Here is a 25,136-nt window from a genome sequence, read left to right on the forward strand (position 1 = left end):
GTGAATGCCTTCACCAGACTTGCAGGACCTCAAATCTCTTTCTTCTCCTCGCAGCTCGCCCAGAACTTCATATGCTCACCAAGCCACCAGGAAAGACGTTCTTGGTAGCTGAGTGCCTAGTGTGTGGGTTTTACCCACAAAATGTTACAGTGCAGTGGCTGCAAAATGGGGAGCCGATACAAGCGGGAATATACGAGTCTGAAGTTGAACAAAATCCTAACGGGACGTTCTCAACCGGAAGCGTCTTCTTCCCACAGCAGGGCCATTTTGCAGCCAGTTATACCTGCCAGGTACAACATGAAGCACTGGAGGCACCACTGGAGGAGATGATCCCCTGGGAGCCAGAAGGTGAGGGTGATAGAATTACCCACCTCTCATCCCCAGAATGTAGTACCAAATCACATTGGCCAAAACTTAAACCTGCATCTCCAACTGACTCTCCTCCAGCTCTAGGATACTTTGGATCACCGTTGACTTGGCTTCTAGGATCTCTGGGACACCTTGTGGGACTTGGCATGGGAATTGGAGCGACGTTGATGTACCAAAGACGCAGAGGTGAGTTGGGGCTGCTGGGAGTGGTGGCAGAAAGGGCAGCAGAGTCCGTGGGGAGGCAAGACTGCAGTGCTGGGGCACGGGACTTCAGATTGCAGTTTGGAGGAACCTGATTATTGCGTTCTCTCTCTCTCTCTCTCTCTCTCTCTCTCTCTCTCTCTCTCTCTCTCTTAGCAGCCAAGTATAAGCAAGCTGAACCGAATGACCAAACCCTCCTGAAGAAGACGTCGAAAGTCAGGAGGGAAAATCAAGATGATGTTTTTGTTATTTAACAGTCCACGGAATGAAATTTTGGCACAGGGTTGTTCCAGGCAATGAAATATTGTTCCATTTCATTATGTATTTCCTTAAAAATGCATTTCCAGTATGATAATTGCAGGAGGCTTCGTTTTACAGTCAAGGCGATTTAAATAATTTAAATTCAACCTTCCATTCTGAAATTATATACATATAGTAGAGCTCTGCACTCTTCGGGAATTCAAAGAAACCAAGGAGGCTTTTAAGATAGATATTATAATTTGTTAGTTTCCGGGCTGTGCCTCTCCCAACTCAGGGCCCCAAACGAGCCCAAAGAACACCTGATCCAGCCTGAACTTCATACTGATGACCAGTTGTGTTGTGACATACAAAAGAGTGCCTAGCTTGAGGGTTCGGTTAATGTTTAATTAAGGTTAATAAACCCTTCATGTCAGGAGGCAGGTTGGGGAACAAAAAGCTGAATCTCCTTGCCTCTGACTGGAGCATCGAGAGCAAGAGGGTTCAATCCTGCCTGGTGCTGCTTTACCAACACATCCCCCAGTCTGCCTCTCCTCTTTCCCCGTCATTTCCCTCCCTGTCCCAGTTTGTGTGTAATATTATTTCTTTTCTCCTTTAGTTTTTCACCTTATATGCTGCATTATCTGTATGGCTATACTTTAGCTTCACCTGTTCCAAGTTATGTTTCTTGTTTTTTTGTCTTTTGAATTCTGTATGGAAAAACAGATTTCAATAAAGTATTTAAAAAAACAAATAAATCCCCAATTTGTAGTAATTCAGATGTAGGAGAAAATAATTGACAGCACCAGTGCCTGACGTTGGGCAAAAGATTCTTGCAACGCAGTGTGTTCTTGGCGTCCTTTCCAAAACTTCAATTCCACAATTCTATGAAATCATCTGTCCTTGAAACAGCATTAAATTATGCCCAGGGGCTCAATGCTTCTTTGGGGAACAGCGCACTATCCCAATGCCCACATGCACAATTTGTGGGTGCCTGGCCTCTTCAAGGGGAATTTGTGCGTGCTGGGGCACCCAGGGCCCCAGGGAGTTGGCACCTATGGGCTTCCAAATAAGCTTTGGGCCGCTACAAATCATTCTTAACAGAGAAGGAGATCTGTGACTGCCAGCTGCTTACGGCAAACTCTGCCTCTAGTTTGTGACCTGCTCTGCCTCTGCCCTGCCATTTTGTGACTGTTAGGCCTCAATAATCCTCAAAGCCGGAAGCAGAAAGTTTTGAGAACACGGCGCTTGATCAGCCATCGAAAAACTAAGGTGATGTTATCCCCTCGGCAACCACTTTTTAAAAACAGGTGAAAACACATTCTATTTTAAATTATATAACAACATTCGTATATACCACTCGGTTTTAAGAAAACCTCTAAACGGCTCACAAAAATATCAAGCAGAACATCATGTAGAACATTATTTTAAAATATTCAAAGGAGACTTTGAAATCACCAGTATAAACTGCAGTGGAACCTTGGTTTTCAAACTTCTCCGTTGACAAACATTTCGGAACTCGATTGCTGGAAGTAACTGCTTCAGTTTTCGAACACTTTTCAGAAGTCAAACATACCACATGGCTTCCGTTTTGAGTTTCCCTATTGTATTGATGCTTCCGTATTGAGTTTTCAGTTTTTGAATATTTTGGAACTCAAACGGTCTTCCGGAACGGATTGCGTTCAAAAACCGAGGTTTTTGTAAAAAGAAAAGAAACACACCTAACTTCTACACGCCCGTCTGGGCTGGCTTGCTTAAAAGCAGAATGTTTTGATCTGGCACCCAGGAGTCACAGTTCAACTGAACTTTTGTCTCTCAGGTGCATATTGCGCTCCCATCCTTTCTGGAGAATACAAAGTAAGCAAGGCGGCCCCAAAATGCCCAGCTTCTCGTGTTTGCTGCTCTCCTTGCAGGGTGCATGTAAGTCGCAGCCCCTCACCTGGAGGAGGACCCTTGCCAGTTGGGGGGGCTCCTGGGGGCTAGGGCAATGGAGGGGGGAGGGAGGGAGGGAGGGAGAGGCGGCCTCGCAAAGACCAGCAGGAGCCGGGAAGCGGGCGGCCAGGCGGCCTAGTCCAAAAGGACTAGGAGAGGTTTCCTGTCTGAAACCCTGGAGAGCCTCTGCCAGTCAGTGTAGACAGTACTGGCCTAGGTGGACTGATGGTCTGATTCAGTATAAGGCACTTCCTGTGTAACTAAACAACTTCTTTTTCCTTCAGCAGCAGGGTGGGGAGGGCGCAAGACTCCCCTCTTGGCCTTACTGTTGAAGTCCAAAGCAGACCAGAAAAATACGTTTGGTACCAGCTTGGCTCAGGAGTTGCCAGAAGGAGGCGTACAAGGCGCCATCCAACTGCCTAAGGGACTCCACTCCAGATTTGTGTAGGGTTTGCTCCTTAGCCTTTGCTGAAGATGTCCCACAAGGGAGTGGAGGTTTAGGGTCAGAGATTTTTCCTTCTCCTAGATGGGCCACCTTCCCAGATTGACGAGCCCCATCTGCCCCTCACTTCCCTCCATAGCTGGAACTTGTCTTCACACGCAGGGGAAATCTCTTAACTCACTGAGGGTTTGAGACACGTTAGCTATCCTCACCTCATTTAGCCGGCCAGTCAAAGCCTTTCCCTGGGTGTGGCCGCTACCGCCTGCTGACAGCTTCTTGGCTCTTTTTATGTGAATTGCCCTGGGACCTCTGGGTATAGGGCGGTATAATAATAATAATAATAATAATAATAATAATAATAATAATAGCCACAGGTGAGAGCTGAGTGAAGACTGAGGACCAAAGTTGGACAAGCCACCCCAGAAAGAGCTTGACGTGTCCCACACCAGAGGTACTCCCCCTCTCCTTGCACCCACAGTGGATGGTTACTTTTTTGAGAAGTCAAAGGTGCATCCCGCATTCAGATTTAAACTAGTCCTCAAACTCCTCTAACCAGCCTGGTTTTGTTTTGTTTTTTAACCAAAGGACTTCAGGAATCCCTTTTTTGCATAACTACGGTCTGCAGGAATCTTAAAAGTTAAAACTGGTTTATGATGGCTTTAGCCTTTGAAGGAGGTCCAGTCAAATTACAGTCTAACTGTATCTCTTTGTCCTTTTCAGGGGCAGCCGTGATAATCCAAGTCCCTTCATCCCCCGTCCAGGCAGGGCCACACTCTAATGCATACCTGCCTTGCCATTACACTTTTGACCCTCCCAGGACCATAAACGTTTCTGCCCTGGTTGTGAAATGGTCACTGAGAGGAAGAACCATTATAATGTGGCATGGGAGCATTTCAATCTTTAGACCGAGGGGAGCAGTGCTTAATTGGCCGTCGCTGCAAGAGGGCAATGCCAGCCTCTGTCTCACAGATGTAAGAGGCGAGGATGCCGGGGAGTATACGTGTTCTATTAGCCATACTCCTGACGTTGCTGAAGGGAAGGTGGCATTGAAATTAGAAGGTAAGGGAGGCAAGGCGGCGGGCGGAAAACCTTTTTTAAAGCACTAAACATATTTCACATTAAAGTCCTTGATGTAAAATACCATTTTAAAGCACATCCTATGAAGCGCTTCATGTTAACTCCGGGCCAAACAGACCTGATAGAGCCCTATTTTGATGATGATGATAATGATCACCACCACCACCACCACCATCATCATCATTTATACCTTGCCCATCTAGGTGGGTTTTCCCAGCCACTCTAGGCAGCTTTCAACAGAATAATAATAAGGATAATGATAATGATAATGATAAAGCGATCAAACATTAAAAATTTCCTTAAATAGGGCTGCCTTCAGATGTCTTATAAACGTCAGATAGTTGCCTATTTCCTTGACATCTGATGGGAGGGTGCTCCACAGGGCACCACTACCGAGAAGGCCCTGTGTCTTGTTCCCTGTAACCTCACTTCTCACAGGGAGGGAGCCGCCAGAAGGCCCTCAGCGCTGGACCTCAGAGTCCAAACTGAACAATGGGGGTGGAGACGCTCCTTCAGGTACACTGGGCCAAGGCCATTTAGGGCTTTAAAGGTCAGCACCAACACTTTGAATTGTGCTCAGAAACGTTCTGGGAGCCAATGTAGGTCTTTCAAGACCTGTGTTATGTGGTCTCAGCGGCAGCTCCCAGTCACAGGTCTGGCTGCGGCATTCTGGATTAGTTGTACTTTCCAGGTCACCTTCAAAGGTAGCCCCACGTAGAGCGCATTGCAGTAGTCCAAGCGGGACAGTTTGCCCAGACCTTGAGGGATGGCATAGTGGAGATACAGGACTGCAGCTCATACTGCATTTGGGGAGCAGGCCAGGCAGGACTTGGGGCTAAGAGGATAGTGAGTAACGTAAAGGCCACCTAACGAGCTCATGGGCAAGGTGAGATTTGAACTGCAAATTCCCAGTGCATGTTTTCCACCATTACTTCTGCGCCAGCTTCCTTGTACTGAGAGTTTCCTTTTACTGTGGAAGGGAAGAGGGAAGTCACATCCATGCCATACATTCAAAGCACATTTAACTCGTGTGGCTTCCGGTGAAGAATCCTGGGAACTGCAGCTTGCTGCTCACGGAGCTACAGTTCCCAGCACCCTTTAAGCTGTCCAAGGAGATGCTCTCCTAACTCTCCTCTCTCCCTCCAGCTCCCCCACGCCTAACACTCGGCCCCACAGAAGTGCCGCTGGGAAAACCAATCAATTTGACGTGTGCAGCATCCGACTTTTACCCTGGCCGTGTCTCTGTGAAGTGGTTGCGAGGCAGTGAGACTCTGAAAGTTGACTCGCCCCCTGCCAAGCGTGGGGCCAATTACCTCTTCTATGCAGAGAGTGTCCTGAACTTCATACCACAACTCTCCGATGATGGTGTCACCTTCTCATGCCACATCCAACACCAGGCAGCGAAAGACCCAATCAGTCAGGATATTGAGCTGAAGGTGGTAGGTAAGTGGGAGCCTTTCCTGTGCGACCCTGGAATCCTGGCCCCCCCTCGCCCCCCTGCCCATGCTAAGTACCAGGGCATTTTTTGATCCGGAACTCAGTTCCAGCACCTCTCAGGTGGGCGCCATGGACATTGTTAAGAGAACAAGGGAGCTGTTCATGAGTTCTGGCACCACATTTTGTAGAAAAAAGGCATTAGGAACCACTTCCCCTTCTTAATGAGACCCAGTTCTGGCTCTCTCGCCTGTTCTGCCTCTGTGTATTTTTCTCCTCAAAACTCTATAGCTTTTTGCTCAAACCAGGTTGTGTCCCCTCCATGATATAGAAACAGTCAAGAATTTCTTTGCTGAAGTGGATGAAGCCCCACCCAATCGAGTTTGCTTCCACACTAGTGCCACTAGTTCAGCATTGCCAAAGCACATCTAGGCCATACATTTAAAGCACATTTAACACCGACACTTGGCCCCACAAAGGTGCAGCTGGCCAAACCAAGCACCATGATAAAAATAGACTTGAAATTGCATAGTTTTGCCCTTGGCAACATGTTTTTCCCCAGCAACAGGTTTTCCCCAGCAACAGGTTGCCTTAGCAACAGACTTCTTTATTAGACAGGCTATGAATGAGAGCAAGCTGGCTGTCGCTCTGCCCAGATGCCTGAGGAGCACAGAGAAGGAATGATTCACTGTACTTAGTTTTACTTTATTTTCCTCAGGGCAGCAGTTGTATAAGTTGCCATGCTAATTCTTCAATAAATACTTTAAGCAGAACTGGAATGGGTGAGGTGTTTATTCCCACATGGGAATTCACCAACAGATGAGCTGAACTGAGAAAGAAGATTCAGGAAGAATTTCTGGGCGACTCTGCTGAATGAAAACGGAACCCCAAACGACTGGCATAGGGCACTGATGTGCCATACATTTAAAGCACATTTAACGGATATTGCTTTGTCTGAAGAGTCCTGGGAACTGTAGCTTGCTGCTCACAGAGCTACAGTTCCCAGCACCCTTTAACAAAGCACAGTTAAGCTGCCAATGGAGATGTTCTCCTAACTCTCCTCTCTGCCTCCAGCTCTCCCACGCCTAACACTCGGCCTCACAGACGTAGAGCTGGGCGAACCAAGCAACTTCTTGTGTGCGGCATCTGACTTTTACCCTGGCAATGTCTCTGTAAAGTGGCTGCGAGTCAGTGAGACTCTGAAAGTTGACTCGCCCCCTGTCCAGCAAGGGCCCGATGGTCTCTTCTATGCAGAGAGTGTCCTGGAGTTCACACCACAAATCTCTGACGCTGGCGTTACCTTCTCATGCCACATCCATCACCAAGCGAGAAAAGATCCAGTCAGTCAAGATTTTGAGCTGAAGGTGCAAGGTAAGTGGGAGCCTTTCCTGTGAAACCTGGAGTCCTGAAATGTCCATGCTAAGCACAGTTCCCCCTTAGTGAGACCCAGTTCTGACTCGCACTCTCTACCCTGTTCTGCCTCTGCTTTTTTTCCTCCTCAAAGCTCTCTATCCCTTTGCTCTAACTAGTAGTGTGTGCTCCATGATAAAGAATCCTGCAAGAGCTTATCTGCTGAGGTGGGTGAAGGCCCACCCAGTCGAATCTGCTTCCATACTAGGGCCCCTCACAATTGCTAAGGCACCGCTTTCCTGCAAATCAGCTGGAAATCGCATTAAAATGGTGGCTTCACACACTACTTAACATGGTGCTATAATTAGCAAAAAGGCTTTACGTTCCCCATGTTTCAGAGATGGGAAGCCTGTGACCCTCCAGATGTGGATGGGCTCCAGCTCCCTTCAGACCTAGCCAGGAAAGCCAATGGTCGGAATGGTGGGAGTTATAGTCAAAGGACATTGGAGAGCCACACTTGCCCCGTCCTTGCCTCACAGGACCTGTAGTGAGGTCTGTCTGGCGCCTCCATTGACCTCTTCCCCCCCCCCAGGCTGTGATGGACTAGAATGGCATTTTTACTCCCTTTAAATGGAGCACATAGGTCTGACTGAAAATACAGTCGTACCTTTGAAGTCGAACGGAATCCGTTCTGGAAGTGCATATGACTTCCAAAACATTCGGAAAACAAAGCACAGCTTCTGATTTACTACAGGCTCTAGTCCTGTATTGTTCCTACAGTTAAGGGGCAGAGTCTGTAACAGCATACATACTCCAATTCCTTCTTCACCCCATTCTTCTCTTTGGGTCAAAATGAAGAAGCGTCTCCACCCCCATCGTTCTGCCCAGACACTGAGGTCCAGCTCCGAGGGCCTTCTGGTGGTTCCCTCCCTGCAAGAAGTGAGGTTACAGGGAACCAGGCAGAGGGCCTTCTCGGTAGTGGCGCCCGCCCTGTGGAATGCCCTCCCATCAGATGTCAAGGAAATAAACAACTATCTGACTTTCAGTAGACATCTGAAGGCAGCCCTGCTTAGGGAAGTTTTTAATGTTTGATGTTTTATCCTGTTTTTAATATTCTGTTGGGAGCTGCCCAGAGTGGCTGGGGAAACCCAGCCAGATGGGTGGGGTATAAATAAATGATGATGATGATGGTGATGTCAGGAGTGCAACTCTTAATTTGACTTGGGGGAAATGATGGCATGGGAGGGGAATATCAGACTTCTTAAAGCAAACTGCAGCTATTCAATAGTGACTTTTGTTGGTCTCAGGATATAGTTGGACTTGCACCGGTGTCCATCTAGCGCAGTATTGTATATGCTGCCTGGCAGCAGCTGTCTGGCTTTCAGGAGGCAGCTTTTCTCAGCCCTGCCTGGAGACACCAGAGATTGAACCTGAGACCTTCTGCATGCAAGGCAGATGCTCTGGTGCTGAGCTGCTCTTGTGTAATGCATTCACACAACTGTGGACTGTTCAGAGACTGTTAGGTGGGTTGCCTTTATAATCTGCAGTGTCTCCCTCTATTGGCCATCACCAGACTTGCAGGACCTCAACATCTCTTTCTTCTCCTTGCAGCTCGCCCAGAACTCCATATGCTCACCAGGCCACCAGGGAAGTCGTTCTTGGTAGCTGAGTGCCTAGTGTGTGGGTTTTACCCACAAAACGTTACAGTGCAGTGGCTGCAAAATAGGGAGCCGATCCAAGGGAGAATATACGAGTCAGAACTTGTACAGAATCCTAATGGGACGTTCTCAACTGGAAGCGTCTTCTTCGCAAAGGAGGGCAATTTTGCAGCCAATTTTACCTGCCAGGTACAACATGAAGCACTGGAGGCACCACTGGAGGAGACGATCCCCTGGGAGCCAGAAGGTGAGGGTGTCAGGGAACTGCCATCGGCTCAGCGGGGAGAGGGGAAAAGCCGATGGAATACAGAGAGCCCCCAAAGATCGTGGGAAGCAGCTCCTCCTCAGAGGAGGAGAGTAACCACGCCTCAGGTAGAGAGGAGCTTCAGGGCTCGGAGGAGGCGAGGCGGTGCCAGGCGCGCCAAGAGGGGAGGCGCAACTGAGCATCAAGAAACTACTTTGCTGGGGAAGGTTTAAGGACCGCCCACTCACGGATTCTGCCAGCCATGGGAGAGTGGCGCTCTGGACAGATAAAGTTTATTTTGGCATCAAAAGCAAGGCTTCACAGCCGAGCAAGGAGGCATTTGCCTGCTTGCTCTCGAGCAACCGCTTGGAACCTTAACAGAGGGTGATGGAATTACCTACCCCTTATCCCCAGAATGTAGTACCAAATCACATTGGCCAAAACTTAAACCTGCATCTCCAACTGACTCTCCTCCAGCTCTAGGATACTTTGGATCACCGATGACTTGGCTTCTAGGATCTGCGGGACATGTTGTGGGACTTGGCATGGGAGTTGGAGCGACGTTGATGTACCAAAGACGCAGAGGTGAGTTGGGGCTGCTGGGAGTGGTGGCAGAAAGGGCAGCAGAGTCGGTGGGGAGGCAAGGCTGCAGTGCTGGGGCATGGGACTTCAGATTGCAGTTTGGAGACACCTGATTATTGCGTTCTCTCTCTCTCTCTCTCTTAGCAGCCCCGTAAGCGCAAGCTGCGCTGAATGAAGAAACCCTCCTGAAGAAGATGTTGAAAGTCAGGAGGGAAAAGCCAGATGAAGTCTTTGGTATCTAACAGTCCACAGAATGACATTTTGGCACAGGGTTGTTCTAGGCAATGCAACATTGTTCCATTTCATTATGTATTTCCTAGAAAATCTATTTCAAGTATGATAATTGCAAGAGGCTTCATTTTAAAGTCAAGGCGATTTAAATCATTTGAAATCAACCTTCCATTCAGAAATTATATACATATAGTAGAGCTCTGCACTCTTCGGGAATTCAAAGAAACCAAGGAGGCTTTTAAGATGGATATTATAATTTGTTAGTTTCCGGGCTGTGCCTCTCCCAACTCAGGGCCCCAAACGAGCCCAAGGAACACCTGATCCAGCCTGATCTTAATACTGATGACCAGTTGTGTTGTGACATACGAAAGAGTGCCTAGCTTGAGGGTTTGGTTAATGTTTAATTAAGGTTAATAAACCCTTCATGTCAGGAAGGAGGTTGGGGAACAAGAAGTAGCATCTCCTTGCCTCCCCGCTCTGACTGCAGCATCGAGAGCAAGAGGGTTCAATCCTGCCTGGTGCTGCTTTACCAACACATCCCCCAGTCTGCCTCTCCTCTTTCCCCGTCATTTCCCTCCCTGTCCCAGTTTGTGTGTAATATTATTTCTTTTCTCCTTTAGTTTTTCACCTTATACGCTGCATTATCTGTATGGCTATACTTTAGCTTCACCTGTTCCAAGTTATGTTTCTTGTTTTTTGTGTTCTAAATTCTGTATGGAAAAACAGATTTCAATAAAGTGTTTAAAAAACAAATAAATCCCAAATTTGTAGTAATTCTGATGTAGGAGAAAATAATTGACAGCACCAGTGCCTGACGTTGGGCAAAAGATTCTTGCAATGCAGTGTATTGGACTAGATGGCTCTCAGAGTCCTTTCCAACTCTTCAATTCCACTATTCTATGAAATCATCCGTCCTTGAAACACCATTAAATTATGCCCAGGGGCTCAATGCTGCTTTGGGGAACAGCATACTGTCCCAGTGCCCACATGCACTGAAATTTATGGGTGCCTGGCCTCTTCAAGGGCAATTTGGGGGTGCTGGGGCACCCAGGACCCCAGGGAGTTGGCACCTATGGGCTCCCAAACAAGCTTTGGGCCGCTACAAATCATTCTTAACAGAGAAGGAGATCTGTGACTGCCAGCTGCTTATGGCAAACTCTGCCTCTAGTTTGTGACCTACTCTGCCTCTGCCCTGCCATTTTGTGATTGTTAGGCCTCAATAATCCTCAGGGCCAGAAGCAAAAAGTTTGGAGAACAAGGCGCTTGATGGGCCACCTAAAATCTAAGGTGACGTTCTCCCCTTGGCAAGCACTTTTTAAAAGCAGGTGTATACACATTCTATCTTAAATTATTTAACAACATTCATATATACCACTCAGTGTTAAGAAAACCTCTAAGCACCTCACAAAAATATCAAACAGAACATCATGAAGAACATCATTTTAAAATATGCAAGGGAGACTTTGGAATCACCAGTATAAACTGCAGTGGAACCTTGGTTTTCAAACTTCTCCATTGACAAACGTTTCGGAACTCGAATGCTGAAAGTAACTGCTTCAGTTTTTGAACACTTTTCAGAAGTCAAACATACCACATGGCTTCCGTTTTGAGTTTCTCTATTTTATTGATGCTTCCGTATTGAGTTTTCGGTTTTTGAATATTTTGGAACTCGAACGGTCTTCCGGAACGGATTGCGTTCGAAAACCGAGGTTTTTGTAAAAAGAAAAGAAACACACCTAACTTCTACACACCCATCTGGGCTGGCTTGCTTAAAAGCAGAATGTTTTGATCTGGAACCCGGGAGTCACAGTTCAACTGTGCATATTGCTCTCGCATCCTTTCTGGAGAAACGAAAGTAAGCACGGCGGCCCCAAAATGCCCAGCTTCTCGTGTTTGCTGCTCTCCTTGCAGGGTGCATGTAAGTCGCATCCCCTCACCCGGAGGACCCTTGCCAGTTGGGGGGGCTCCTGGGGGCTAGGGCAATGGAGGAGGAGGGAGGGAGGGAGGGAGAGGCGGCTTCGCAAAGACCAGCAGGAACCGGGAAGCGGGCGGCCGGGCGGCCTAGTCCAAAAGGACTAGGAGAGGTATTCTGTCTGAAACCCTGGAGAACCTCTGCCAGTCAGTGTAGAGAGTACTGGCCTAGGTGGACTGATGGTCTGATTCAGTATAAGGCAAAGCAATACGTTTGGTACTAGCTTGGCTCAGGAGTTGCCGGAAGTAGGCGTACAAGGCGCCATCCAACTGCCCAAGGGACTCCACTCCAGATTTGTGTAGGGTTTGCTCCTTAGCCTTTGCTGAAGATGTCCCACAAGGGAGTGGAGGTTTAGGGTCAGAGATTTTTCCTTCTCCTAGATGGGCCACCTTCCCAGATTGACGAGCCCCATCTGCCCCTCACTTCCCTCTATAGCTGGAACTTGTCTTCACACGCAGGAGAAATCTCTTAACTCACTGAGGGCTTGAGACACGTTAGCTGCCCTCACCTCATTTAGCCGGCCAGTCGAAGCCTTTCCCTGGGTGTGGCTGCTATCGCCTGCTGACAGCTTCTTGGCTCTTTTTATGTTAATTGCCCTGAGACTCTGGGTATAGGGCGGAAATAATAATAATAATAATAATAATAATAATAATAATAATAGCCACAGGTGAGAGCTGAGTGAAGACTGAGGACCAAAGTTGGACAAGCCACCCCAGAAAGAGCTTGATGTGTCCCACACCAGAGGTACTCCCCCTCTCCTTGCGCCCACAGTGGATGGTTACTTTTTTTGAGAAGTCAAAGGTGCATCCCGCATTCAGATTTAAAGTAGTCCTCAAACTCCTCTAACCAGCCTGGTTTTGTTTTGTTTTTTAACCAAAGGGCTTCAGGAATCCCATTTTTGCATAACTACAGTTTGCAGGAATTTTAAAAGTTAAAACTGGTTTATGATGCCTTTAGCCTGTGATGGAGGTCCAGTCAAATTACTGTCTAACTGTATCTCTTTGTCCTTTTCAGGGGCAGCCGTGATAATCCAAGTCCCTTCATCCCCCGTCCAGGCAGGGCCACACTCTAATGCATACCTGCCTTGCCATTACACTTTTGACCCTCCCAGGACCATAAACGCTTCTGCCCTGATTGTGAGATGGTCGCTGAGAGGAAGAACCGTTGTAAAGGTGCATGGGAGTATTTCAACCTATAGACCGAGGGGAGCAGTGCTTGATTGGGGCACAGTGCGAGAGGGCAATGCCAGCGTCCGCATCACAGATGTAAGAGGCGATGATGTCGGGGTGTATACGTGTTGTGTTAGCCATACTCCTGACGTTGCTGAAGGGAAGGTGACATTGAAATTAGAAGGTAAGGGATGCAAGGAGGTGGGCATATTTCGCATGAAAGTCCTTGATGTAAAATACAGTGGTACCTCGGGTTACAGTCGCTTCAGGTTACAGACTCCGCTAAGACAGAAATAGTATCTCGGGTTAAGAACTTTGCTTCAGGATAGGAACAGAAATTGTGCAGAAGCAGCACGGCGGCAGCGGGAGGCCCCATTAGCTAAAGTGGTGCTTCAGGTTAAGATCAGTTTCACGTTAAGAATGGACCACCAGAAGCAATTAAGTTCTTAACCAGAGGTACCACTGTACCATTTTAAAGCACATCCTATGAAGCGCTTCATGTTAACTCTGGGCCAAACAAACCTGACAGGGCCCTATTTTAATGATGCTGCTGCTGCTGATAATTTATACCCTGCCCATCTGGCTGGGTTTCCCCAGCCACTCTGGGCGGCTTCCAACAGAATAATAATAATAATAATAATAATAATAATAATAATAATGCGATAAAACATGAAACATTAAAAACTTCCCTAAATATGGCTGCCTTCAGATGTCTTCTAAAAGTCAGATTGTTGTTTATTTATACATTTAAAGCACACTTAACTCGTGTGGCTTCCGGTGAAGAATCCTGGGAACTGCAGCTTGCTGCTCACAGATCTACAGTTCCCAGCACCCTTTAAGCTGCCCAAGGAGATCCTCTCCTAACTCTCCTCTCTCCCTCCAGCTCCCCCACGCCTAACACTCGGCCCCACAGAAGTGCCGCTGGGAAAACCAATCAATTTGACGTGTGCAGCATCCGACTTTTACCCTGGCCGTGTCTCTGTGAAGTGGCTGCGAGGCAGTGAAACTCTGAAAGTTGACTCGCCCCCTGCCAAGCTTGAGGCCAATTACCACTTCTATGCAGAGAGTGTCCTGAACTTCATACCACAAATCTCTGACGCTGGTGTTACCTTCTCGTGCCTCATCCAACACCAAGCAGCAAAAGACCCAATCAGTCAATATATTGAGCTGAAGGTGGTAGGTAAGTGGGAGCCTTTCCTGTGCGACCCTGGAGTCCTGGCCCACCTCCCCCATGCCCATGCTAAGAACAGTTTCCCCTCTTAGTGAGACCCAGTTCTGACTCGCACTCTCTACCCTGTTCTGCCTCTGTGTATTTTTCTCCTCAAAACTCTATAGCTTTTTGCTCAAACCAGGTTGTGTCCCCTCCATGATATAGAAACAGTCAAGAATTTCTTTGCTGAAGTGGATGAAGCCCCACCCAATCGAGTTTGCTTCCACACTAGTGCCACACTAGTTCAGCATTGCCAAAGCACATCTAGGCCATACATTTAAAGCACATTTAACATCGACACTTGGCCCCACAAAGGTGCAGCTGGCCAAACCAAGCACCATGATAAAAATAGACTTGAAATTGCATAGTTTTGCCCTTGGCAACATGTTTTTCCCCAGCAACAGGTTTTCCCCAGCAACAGGTTGCCTTAGCAACAGACTTCTTTATTAGACAGGCTATGAATGAGAGCAAGCTGGCTGTCGCTCTGCCCAGATGACTGAGGAGCACAGAGAAGGAATGATTCACTGTACTTAGTTTTACTTTATTTTCCTCAGGGCAGCAGTTGTATAAGTTGCATGCTAATTCTTCAATAAATACTTTAAGCAGAACTGGAATGGGTGAGGTGTTTATTCCCACATGGGAATTCACCAACAGATGAGCTGAACTGAGAAAGAAGATTCAGGAAGAATTTCTGGGTGACTCTGCTGAATGAAAACGGAACCCCAAACGACTGGCATAGGGCACTGATGTGCCATACATTTAAAGCACATTTAACGGATATTGCTTTGTCTGAAGAGTCCTGGGAACTGTAGCTTGCTGCTCACAGAGCTACAGTTCCCAGCACCCTTTAACAAAGCACAGTTGAGCTGCCATTGGAGATGTTCTCCTAACTCTCCTCTCTGCCTCCAGCTCTCCCACGCCTAACACTCGGCCATACAGACGTAGAGCTGGGAGAACCAAGCAACTTCTTGTGTGCGGCATCTGACTTTTACCCTGGCAATGTCTCTGTAAAGTGGCTGCGAGGCAGTGAGACTCTGAAAGTTGACTCACCCCCTGTCCAGCAAGGGCCCGATGGTCTCTTCTATGCAGAGAGTGTCCTGGAGTTCACACCACAAATCTCTGACGCTGGCGTTACCTTCTCATGCCACATCCATCACCAAGCGAGAAAAGATCCAATCAGTCAAGATTTTGAGCTGAAGGTGCAAGGTAGGTGGGAGCCTTTCCTGTGAAACCTGGAGTCCTGAAATGCCCATGCTAAGCACAGTTCTCCCTTAGTGAGACCCAGTTCTGACTCGCACTCTCTACCCTGTTCTGCCTCTGCTTATTTTCCTCCTCAAAACTCTGTATCCCTTTGCTATCTGCTGAGGTAGGTGAAGGCCCACCCAGTTGAATTTGCTTCCACACTAGGGCCCCTCACGATTGCTAAGGCACCGCCTTCTTGCAAATCAGCTGGAAGTTGCATTAAAATGGCGGCTTCACACACTACTTAACATGGTGCTATATTTAGCAAAAAAGGCTTTATGTTCCCCATTTTGGGAGATGGGAAGCCTGTGACCTTCCAGATGTGGATGGGCTCCAGCTCCCGTCAGACCTAGACAGGAAAGCCAATGGTCAGAATGGTGGGAGTTATAGTCAAAGGACATTGGAGAGCCACACTTGCCCCGTCCTTGCCTCACAGGACCTGTAGTGAGCTCTGTCTGGCGCCTCCATTGTCCTCTCCCCCCCCCCCCCCCAGGCTGTGATGGACTAGAATGGCATTTTTCACACACACCTGCCCTTTAAAGGGAACATAGGTCTGACTAAAATATGCAATTAAAGGGCTGCATTTCAGTAATCATAAAAAAGCACAAAAGATGAGAGGATGGCAATTCCAGACTAAGCACTTGGCATGGAAGCAACACAGCGTTCTGCCTCCAAAGACCACCAGTCGGAAGCCTCTAGTGCTCACAAACAGGGCACAATAAATTCCTTCTTCGCCCCATTCTTCTCTTGGGGTCAAGCCACATGTCAGGCCATTATTGGATATCTTGGTGCCTATTTCCCTTAAGTCAAAACTGCTGTGGAGTGCAACTCTTAATTCGACTGCGGGGAAATGATGGCACCGGAGGGGAGAATTAACCTTTTCCCCGAGTGCCTTCTTAAGGCAAACTGTAGCTCTGCAATAGTGACTCTTGTTGGTCTCAGGATATAGTTGGACTCAGACCCTTTGTCCATCTAGCGCAGTATTTTCCTGGCAGCAGCTGCATGCAAGGTAGATGCTCTGGTGCTGAGCTGCTCTTGTGTAATGCATTCACACAACTGTGGCCTTTAGAGACTGTTAGGTGAGTTGCCTTTATAATCTGCAGTGTCTCCCTCTATTGGGCATCACCAGACTCGCAGGACCTCAACATCTCTTTCTTCTCCTTGCAGCTCGCCCAGAACTTCATATCCTCACCAGGCCATCAGGGAAGACGTTCTTGGTAGCGGAGTGCCTAGCGTGTGGGTTTTACCCACAAAACGTTACAGTGCAGTGGCTGCAAAATGGGAAGCCGATCCAAGGGAAAATATACGAGTCAGAACTTGTACAGAATCCTAATGGGACGTTCTCAACCGGAAGCGTCTTCTTCCCACAGCAGGGCCATTTTGCAGCCAATTTTACCTGCCAGGTACAACATGAAGCACTGGAGGCACCACTGGAGGAGACGATCCCCTGGGAGCCAGAAGGTGAGGGTGATAGAATTACCCACCCCTTATCCCCAGAATGTAGTACCAAATCACATCGGCCAAAACTTAAACCTGCATCTCCCATTGACTCTCCTCCAGCTCTAGGATACTTTGGATCACCGATGACTTGGCTTCTAGGATCTGCGGGACATGTTGTGGGAATTGGCACGGGAGTTGGAGCGACGTTGATGTACCAAAGGCGCAGAGGTGAGTTGGGGCTGCTGGGAAGAAAGGGCAGCTGTGGCAGAAAGGGCAGCATAGTCCGTGGAGAGGCAAGGCTGCAGTGCTGGGGCACGGGACTGCAGATTGCAGTTTGGAAGCACCTGATTATTGCGTTCTCTCTCTCTCTCTCTCTCTCTCTCTCTCTCTCTCTCTCTCTCTCTCTCTCTCTTTCTCTCTCTCTCTCTTATCAGCCCTGTAAGCTCAAGCTGCGCTGAATGACGAAACCCTCCTGAAGAAGATGTCGAAAGTCAGGAGGGAAAAGCCAGATGAAGTCTTTGGTATCTAACAGTCCACGGAATGACATTTTGGCACAGGGTTGTTCTAGGCAATGCAATATTGTTCCATTTCATTATGTATTTCCTAGAAAATCTATTTCAAGTATGATAATTGCAGGAGGCTTCAGTCAAGGCAATTTAAATAATTTAAAATCAACCTTCCATTCTGAAATCATATACATATAGCAGAGCTCTGCACTCTTTGGGAATTCAAAGAAACCAAGGAATATTGAGGTTTTTAAGATGGATATTATAATTTGTTAGTTTCCGGGCTGTGCCTCTCCCAACTCAGGGCCCCAAACGAGCCCAAGGAACACCTGATCCAGCCTGATCTTCATACTGATGACCAGTTGTGTTGTGACATACGAAAGAGTGCCTAGCTTGAGGGTTCGGTTAATGTTTAATTAAGGTTAATAAACCCTTCATGTCAGGAGGGAGGTTGGGGAACAAGAAGCTGCATCTCCTTGCCTCCCTGCTCTGACTGCAGCACCGAGAGCAAGAGGGTTCAATCCTGCCTGGTGCTGCTTCACCAACACATCCCCCAGTCTGCCTCTCCTCTTTCCCCATCATTTCCCTCCCTGTCCCAGTTTGTGTATAATATGATTTCTTTTCTCCTTTAGTTTTTCACCTTATACACTGCATTATCTGTATGGCTATACTTTAGCTTGACGTCTACCAAGTTATGTTTCTTGTTTGTGGTGTTCTGAATTCTTTATGGAAAAACAGATTTCAATAAAGTGTTTATTTTTAAAAAAAATCCCAAAACTGTAGTAATTCTGATGTAGGAGAAAATAATTGACAGCACCAGTGCCTGACTTGGGCAAAAGTTTCCTGCAATGCAGGAGGTTCTACTAGACGGCCCTCGGGGTCCTTTCCAACTTTCCACAATTTCATGAAATCATATTTCCTTGAAACAGCATTGAATTATGCCCAGGGGCTCAATGCTGCTTTGGGGAACTGCGCACTGTCCCAATGCCCACATGCACCAAAATTTGTGGGTGCCTGGCCCCTTCATGGGGAATTTGCGGGTGCTCAGGCACCCAGGGGCCCAGGGAGTTGGCACCTAGGGGCTCCCAAATAAGCTTTGGGCCGCTGCAAATCATTCTTAACAGAGAAGGAGATCTGTGACTGCCAGCTGCTTATGGCAAACTCTGCCTCTAGTTTGTGACCTGCTCTGCATCTGCCCTGCCATTTTGTGACAGGCCTCAATAATCCTCAAAGCCAGAAGAAGAATTTTTTGAGAACAAGCCGCTCAATTGGCCATCTAAAAACTAAGTCGACTGTTCCTCCCTCGGCAACCATTTTTAAAAAGCAGGTGTATACCCATTCTGTTTTAAATTATTTAACAACATTCATATATACCACTTGGTTTTAAGAAAACCTCTAAACAGCTCACAAAATATTGAATGAAACACAGGCATCATTGTTAAAAACAGTTATGCAAAGGAGACTTTGAAATCTCCAGTACAAAATAAAAAGAAACGAAACATGCGTAACTTCTACACGCCTGGCTGTGCTTGCTGCCATAAAAGCAGAAATGTTTTCCTCTGGTGCCAGGAAGCCGCAGCTCAACTGAAATTTTATCTCTCAGCACATTGCACTCACATCCTTTCTGCAGAAACGAAAGTAAGCAAGGCGGCCCCAAAATGTCCAGCTTCTCGTGTTTGCTGCTCTCCTTGCAGGGTGCATGTAAGTCGCATCCCCTCACCCGGAGGACCCTTGCCAGTTGGGGGGGGGCTCCTGGGGGCAAGGGCAATGGAGGAGGAGGGAGGGAGGGAAGGAGAGGCGGCTTCACAAAGACCAGCAGGAGCCGGGAAGCGGGCGGCCAGGCGGCCTAGTCCAAAAGGACTAGGAGAGGTTTCCTGTCTGAAACCCTGGAGAGCCTCTGCCAGTCAGTGTAGACAGTACTGGCCTAGGTGGACTGATGGTCTGATTCAGTATAAGGCACTTCCTGTGTTCCTAAGAAACTTCTTTTTCCTTCAACGGCAGGGTGGGGAGGGGCACAAGACTCCCCTCTTGGCCTTACTGTTGAGGTCCAAAGCAGACCAGAGCAATACGTTTGGTACCAGCTTGGCTCAGGAGTTGCCGGAAGGAGGTGTACAAGGCGCCATCCAACTGCCTAAGGGACTCCACTCCAGATTTGTGTAGGGTTTACTCCTTAGCCTTTGCTGAAGATGTCCCACAAGGAAGTTTTTTTCCTTCTCCTAAATGGGCCACCTTCCCATATTGACAAGCCCCATCTGCCCCTCACTTCCCTCTATAGCTGGAACTTGTCTTCACACGCAGGGGAAATCTCTTAACTCACTGAGGGTTTGAGACACGTTAGCTATCCTCATCTCATTTAGCTGGCCAGTCAAAGCCTTTCCCGGGATGTGGCCGCTATCGCCTGCTGACAGCTTCTTGGCTCTTTTTATGTGAATTGCCCTGAGACCTCTGGGTATAGGGCAGTATAATAATAATAATAATAATAATAATAATAATAATAATAATAATAGGAGCCACAGGTGAGAGCTGAGTGCAGACTGAGGACCAAAGTTGGACAAGCCACCCCAGAAAGAGCATGCCGTGTCCCACACCAGAAGTGTTTCCCCTCCCCTAGCGCCCCATACACCACAGTAGGTAGTTACTTTTTTTGAGAAGTCAAAGGCGCATCCTACATTCAGATTTAAACTAGTCCTCAAACTCCTCTAACCAGCCTGATTTTTTACCAAAGGGCTTTGGGAATCCCTTTTTTTGCATAACTACAGTCTGCAGGAATCTTAAAAGTTAAAACTGGTTTATGATGGCTTTAGCCTGTGATGGAGGTCTGGTCTAATTACAGTCTAACAGTATTTCTTTGTCCTTTTCAGGGGCAGCCGTGATAATCCAAGTCCCTTCATCCCCAGTCCAGGCAGGGCCACACTCTAATGTATCCCTGCCTTGCTACTTCTCCTTAGACCCTCCCAGGCCCATAAACGTTGATTTCCTGATTGTGAGATGGTCGCTGAGAGGAAAAAACGTTGCAAAGTTCGATACCAGCATCACAGTGTTTAGACCGAGGGGAGCAGTGCTTGATGTGACGCGGCTGACAGAGGGCAACGCCTCCCTCTACCTCTCGGACGTAAGGGATGAGGATGCTGGGGAGTATACGTGTTTTGTTCTCCATACTCCTGACAGCGCTGAAGGGAAGGTGGCATTGAAAATGGAAGGTAAGGGAGGCAAGGCGGCGGGTGGAAAACCTTTTTTAAAGCACTAAACATATTTCACATTAAAGTCCTTGATGTAAAATACTACTTTAAAGCACATCCTTTGAAGCGCTTCACGTTAACTCCAGGCTAAACAGACCTGACAGGGCCCTAGTTTTATTCATGTATCTGCCTCATTGTGATATTAAGCAGCTGGGCAGTGTCTATTTCTACAAGAGAATAAAATGTGTGGTTGCTCAATGCTGCTCTGCACCCTTGCCTTGTCTGTTGCTTGAAGCTCTTTTCTCCCAGCCCAGCTCTGATAACCAGATTTGAACCATGCTGGAGGCAATGCAATAGAGAGGTGTAGGGTGGAACACCTCTATGTTCACTTTTCTGTAAGACACTTTTCTGTTCACACACTGCACCAGAACAGGGCAGCTAAACTAGAATGCTAAAACCAAGACCTGCCACTTCTACATCTGTCATTGGAATAAACCTACCTGTGGAAATCATCTCTCCTTTCTCTGGGTACTACAACCAACTTCACCATGACACATGATGACCAGCAAGAGATCCTTTTCAGTGGTGGCTCCCTGCCTTTGTCATGCTCCAGGGCAGCCTGCCTAGCTCCCACATCAAAATATTTTAGCTCCATGCAATACTACTTGCCTTCTTTGGCTTTAGAAATGTTTATTTGCTGAATGCTTACAGCGTGGTCCTAAAAGTCCAGCTGAGTTAACTGAAGCTTACTCCCAGGTAGTTGGGTATAAGAATTGCAATTCGTACACTTCCATTTCTTGAAGTGCTGCAACTGTGGTTTAATGGTTTTTATTTTGTATGGTGTAAATATTGTATTTTTATCTTTTATCTGAATTAGATTTCTGGCCCATAATACAAAATGGCTGCTGATGGTGTGGAACAGAAATTTTTAAATAAATAAATACAGAGCAGGGCCTCCTTTGTGGTGGTGCTACAGAACTGAGACGTGACCTCTCAGGAGAGGCTTGACAAAAGCACGCTTGACAAATATCATCATCAGCATTTATTTATTTATTTATTTATTTATTTATTTATTTATTTATACCCCACCCATCTAGGTGGGTTTCCCCAGCCACTCTGGGCAGCTCCCAACAGAATATTAAAAACACAATAAAACATCAAACATTAAAAACTTCCCTAAGCAGGGTTGCCTTAAGGTGTCTTCTAAAAGTCAGATAGTTGTTTGTTTCCTTGACATCTGATAGGAGGGTGTTCCACAGGACGGACGCCACTACTGAGAAGGCCCTCTGCCTGGTTCCCTGTAACCCCACTTATCGCAGGGAGGGAACCACCAGAAGGCCCTCAGCGCTGGACATCAGAGTCTGGGCAGAACGATGGGGGTGGAGATGCTCCTTCAGGTATACTGGGCCAAGGCTGTTTAGGGCTTTAAAGGGCAGCGCCAACACTTTGAATTGTGCTGCCGCATTCTGGTTTAGTTGTAGTTTCCAGGTCACCTTCAAAGGTAGCCCCACGTAGAGCGCATTACAGTAGTCTAAGCGGGACAGTTTGCCCAGACCTTGAGGGACGGCATAGTAGAGATACAGGACTGCAGCTCATACTGCATTTGGGGGCGGGCCAGGCAGGACTTGGGGCTAAGAGGATAGTGACTAATGCAAAGGCCACCTAATGAGTTAATGGGCAAGGTGAGAATTGAACTGCAAATTCCCAGTGCATGTTTTCAACCATTACTTCTGCGCCAACTTCCTTGTATTGAGAGTTTCCTTTTACTGCAGAAGGGAAGAGGAAAGTCCCATCCATGCCATACATTCAAAGCACACTTAACTTGTGTGGCTTCCGGTGAAGAATCCTGGGAACTGCAGCTTGCTGCTCACATATCTACAGTTCCCAGCACCCTTTAAGCTGTCCAAGGAGATCCTCTCCTAACTCTCCTCTCTCCCTCCAGCTCCCCCACGCCTAACACTCGGCCCCACAGAAGTGCCGCTGGGAAAACCAAGCACTTTGACATGTACAGCATCCGACTTTTACCCTGGCCGTGTCTCTGTGAAGTGGCTGCGAGGCAGTGAGACTCTGAAAGTTGACTCGCCCCCTGCCAAGCGTGGGCCCAATTACCTCTTCTATGCAGAGAGTGTCCTGAACTTCATACCGCAAATCTCCGACGCTGGTGTTACCTTCTCGTGCCTCATCCAACACCAAGCAGCAAAAGACCCAATCGGTCAAGAATTTGAGGTGAAGATGCAAGGTAAGTCGGAGCCTTTCCTGTGCAACCTGGAGTCCTGAAATGCCCATGCTAAGCATAGTTCCCCCTCTTAGTGAGACCCAGTTCTGACTCGCACTCTCTACCCTGTTCTGCCTCTGCTTATTTTTCTCCTCAAAACTCTGTATCCCTTTGCCTGTGGTGAGGTCCGTCTGGTGCCTCCATTGACCTCTTCCCCCCCCCCAGGCTGTGAGGGACTAGAATGGCATTTTTCTCACACACCTGTCCTTTAAAGGGAACATAAAGGTAAAGGTACCCCTGCCCGTACGGGCCAGTCTTGACAGACTCTAGGGTTGTGCGCTCATCTCACTCTATAGGCCGGGAGCCAGCGCTGTCCGCAGACACTTCCGGGTCACGTGGCCAGCGTGACGAAGCTGCTCTTGGCGAACCGGCACCAGAGCAGCACACGGAAATGCCGTTTACCTTCCCGCTATAAAGCGGTACCTATTTATCTACTCGCACTTAAGGGTGCTTTCGAACTGCTAGGTGGGCAGGAGCTGGGACCGAACGACGGGAGCTCACCCCGCCGCGGGGATTCGAACCGCTGACCATGCGATCGGCAAGTCCTAGGCGCTGAGGTTTTACCCACAGCGCCACCCGCGTCCCTAAAAAAAAAAAGGGAACATAGATCTGACTAAAATATGCAATTAAAGGGCTGCATGTCAGTAATCATAAAAACAGCACAAAAGATGAGAGGATGGCAATTCCAGACTAAGCACTTGGCATGGAAGCAACACAGCATTCTGGCTCCAAAGACCACCAGTCGGAAGCCTCTAGTGCTCACAAACAGGGCACAATAAATTCCTTCTTCGCCCCATTCTTCTCTTGGGGTCAAGCCACATGTCAGGTCATTATTGGATATCTTGGTGCCTTTTCCCCTTAAGTTAAAACTGCTGTGGAGTGCAACTCTTAATTCGACTGCGGGGAAATGATGGCACCGGAGGGGAGAATTAACCTTTTCCCCAGGTGCCTTCTCAAGGCAAACTGTAGCTATGCAGTAGTGATTTTTGTTGGTCTCAGGATATAGTTGGACTCGGACCCTTTGTCCATCTAGCGCAGTATTGTCCATGCTGCCTGGCAGCAGTTGTCTGGGTTTTAGGAGGCAGCTTTTCCCAGCCCTGCCTGGAGACACCAGAGATTGAACCTGAGACCTTCTGCATGCAAGGTAGATGCTCTGGTGCTGAGCTGCTCTTGTGTAAGGCATTCACACAACTGTGGACTGTTCAGAGACTGTTAGGTGGGTTGCCTTTTTACAGTGGTACCTTGGTTTTTGAACTTAATCCGTTCCGGGAGTTCATTCGACTCCCGAAACCATTTGAAAACCAAGGTGCAGTTTCTGATTGGCTGCAGGAGCTTCCTGCACTCAATTGGAAGCCGTGGAAGCTGCGTCGGGTATTCGGCTTCCAAAAAAATGTTCGCAAACCGGAACACTCACTTCCGAGTTTGTGGCATTCAGGAGCCGATATGTTCGACAACTAAGCCGTTCAGGAACCAAGGTACCACTGTAAGTGGTACTTCGAGATACATAAGCTTCAGGTTACATACGCTTCAGGTTATAGACTCCGCTAACCCAGAAATAGTCCCTTGGGTTAAAAACCTTGCTTCAGGATGAGAACAGAAATTGTGCTCCAGCAGCACGGCGGCAGCAGGAGGCCCCATTAGCTAAAGTGGTATTTCAGGTTAAGAACAGTTTCAGGTTCACAACGGACCTCCGGAACGAATTACCGGTAAGTACTTAATCCGAGGTACCACTGTACTCTGCAACGTCTCCCTCTAGTGACCGTCACCAGACTTGCAGGACCTCAACATCTCTTTCCTTTCCTTACAGCTCGCCCAGAACTTCATATGCTCACCAGGCCGCCAGGGAAGACGTTCTTGGTAGCGGAGTGCCTAGTGTATGGGTTTTACCCACAAAACGTTGAAGTGCAGTGGCTGCAAAATGGGGAGCCGATACAAGCGGGAATATACGAGTCTAAAGTTGAACAGAATCCTAACGGGACATTCTCAACCGGAAGCGTCTTCCTTCCAGACCAGGGCCATTTTGCAGCCAGTTATACCTGCCAGGTACATCATAAAGCACTGGAGGCACCACTGGAGGAGATGATCCCCTGGGAGCCAAAAGGTGAGGGTGATGGGATTACCCACCCCCCACCCCCAGAATTTAGTACCAAATCACATCAGCCAACACTTGAACCTGCATCTCCAACCGACTGTCCTCCAGCTCCAGGATCATTTGGATCACCGATGATTTGGCTGCTAGGACCTCTTGGACTCGTTTTGGGACTTGTCGTAGGAGGTGGAGCGATGATGAAGTACTATAAAAACAGAGGTGAGTTGGGGCTGCTGGGAGTGGTGGCAGAAAGGGCAGCAGAGTCGGTGGGGAGGCAAGGCTGCAGTTATGGGGCAC

The 25,136-nt window shown here is 47.9% G+C and overlaps 1 long non-coding RNA gene and 1 gene segment (V, D, J or C); one reads left to right on the forward strand and one right to left on the reverse strand.

The window, feature by feature from the left end:
- Positions 1-25,136, forward strand: part of LOC310746484 (immunoglobulin heavy constant mu-like) — a 30,986-nt gene that overhangs the window by 4,574 nt on the left and 1,276 nt on the right. The window contains exons 4-6 of the C gene segment in view: positions 6,767-7,063; positions 15,018-15,314; positions 24,558-25,058.
- Positions 116-25,058, reverse strand: LOC310746560. The gene is made up of 3 exons (XR_014540743.1): positions 24,993-25,058; positions 16,922-16,952; positions 116-449 (listed from the first exon to the last, which is right to left on the reverse strand). It is a non-coding gene; the product is annotated as an uncharacterized lncRNA (long non-coding RNA).

The sequence above is a fragment of the Podarcis filfolensis genome (assembly GCF_964270895.1).
Source record: "Podarcis filfolensis genome assembly, chromosome: 13".
Taxonomy (NCBI): domain Eukaryota; kingdom Metazoa; phylum Chordata; class Lepidosauria; order Squamata; family Lacertidae; genus Podarcis; species Podarcis filfolensis.